Here is a 1,811-nt window from a genome sequence, read left to right as displayed (position 1 = left end):
TCTTCTCAGCGTTTATATTATTTATAGAGCCATTTTTCTCCCTACAGAGTAACCTTGTTGGATGCCTTTTCTATGTACATATCTTGCTTTTCTCTCTTCCATGTACATTTTGGTCTGGATTTTAAACAACTTCCATTTCTGCAACCCGATACTCAAAATTAATTTTTGCCTCTTGATACATGGCTCTTTCAAATACACTTGGCTTGGCTTGGCTCATCTGCTGGATGCTGCAATGAAAAGGGATCTGGCCTTAAGAGAGCTAGAGAAAAGAAAACACAGATCTGGAAACAATCCAAGAGCCTTGGTGGCGCAGCAGATTAAAGTACTGCTAAGTAACACCAGCTGCCTGCAATTACTGCAAATTCAAATCTCACCAGGCTCAAGGTTGACTCAGCCTTCCATCCTTTCGAGGTAGGTAAAATGAGGACCCGGATTGTGGGGGCTATAAGCTGACTTTGTATAAAAAAGAACACCGCTTAGTGGGGGCCAAAAGCCCTACTAAGCAGGTATATACAAAAGTATGAAGGCTATTGCTTAACGCATTGTAAGCCACCCTAAGTCTCCGGAGAAGGGCGGCATATAAATTGAATGAATGAATGAATGAATGAATGAATGAATGAATGAATGAATGAATAAATAAATAAATCCAACTGTATTATTTGGAAAAAAGAGAGAGAACACCTAAGTGTCTCTTCCTGGCCAATGGAATCTGCTCTGAAAACTGTGATTATGGTTGGTTACAGTCAACTAGATGTTTACATTGGATTTGGCATTTTATCTCTGAGTCGTTCCCAAGGACCTGTTACTAGATGGGATCACCGAGGATGTAAGCTGTTCTGAGAAAAGCTGCTTTTTGCAACTGACTGATGGGGGTTTTGTCAATGCTGATGGTGTTCAAGCGGTGCTCCAGAGGTTTTTGAGATTGCACACACAAGTTACCCTTTAGTATTGGTACGTTTGTTTTCTTTTGCCACTGTCATCCCACCTCTATTTGCAGATTTAGTATTAACTGGAGGGTCGGACAAATTATTCATTCAGGTTAAATCTCACCTTTTCTCCTGGAGCTCAAAGGTCCCTCCATCTTCCCTCACAACAAGCCTACAAAGTAGGATGGACAAAGATGATCATAAATAGTTCAGTTAAAGGTGAGACACTCTTATCATCAGCATTGTTTGATCAAGATAACAATGAATCCACTTATATTTTTATTGTATAATTTGATTGTATAACTGTATAAACAGAGGATCAAAATCACACAAAGTATTACAAAGCCTTAGCATGACTACACCTGGAATACTGCGTCCAGTTTTGGTCCTGTTACAAAAAAGATGGTGAGACTTTGGAAAAAAGTGTAGAGAAAAGCAACTAAGATGATTAAAAGGCCTGGAGACTAAAAACTATAAGAACAGTTGCAGGAACTGGGTTTGGCTAGTCTAGAGAAAAGAAGGACTGGGGAGGGGGGTCATGATAGCAGTATTCCGGTGGGGGGGGCTGCCACAAAGAGGATGGGGTCAACTTATTTTCCAAAGCAGAAGGCCGGACAAGAAACAATGGATGGAAACTAATCAAAGAGGGGAGCAACCTGGAATTAAGGAGAAACTTCCTAACGGTGAGAACAATTAACCAGTGAAACAGTTTGCCTTCAGAAATCACGGGCACTCCATCACTGGACATTTTTAAGAAGAGACTGTACAGTCACTTGTCTGAAATGATGTAGGGTCTCCTGCTTGAGAGGGGGATGGATTAGAAGACTTCCAAGGTCCCTTCCAGTTCTATTCTGATTAATCCTTACGCAGAGAAGGCACGTTCTT

At 41.0% G+C, this 1,811-nt stretch overlaps 1 long non-coding RNA gene across 1 annotated transcript; it reads right to left on the bottom strand.

The window, feature by feature from the left end:
• LOC132708997 (uncharacterized) lies at positions 1 to 1,178 on the bottom strand. Its single transcript, XR_009620055.2, has 2 exons — positions 1,051 to 1,178; positions 1 to 227 (listed from the first exon to the last, which is right to left on the bottom strand). It is a non-coding gene; the product is annotated as an uncharacterized LOC132708997 (long non-coding RNA).
• Between the last annotated feature and the right edge of the window lie 633 nt (positions 1,179 to 1,811).

Source organism: Pantherophis guttatus, chromosome 11 (assembly GCF_059756535.1).
Source record: "Pantherophis guttatus breed Tessera chromosome 11, ASM5975653v1, whole genome shotgun sequence".
NCBI lineage: Eukaryota > Metazoa > Chordata > Lepidosauria > Squamata > Colubridae > Pantherophis > Pantherophis guttatus.
The sequence above is the reverse complement of the archived record's forward strand: the minus strand, read 5'-3'. Positions and strand labels throughout refer to the sequence as shown.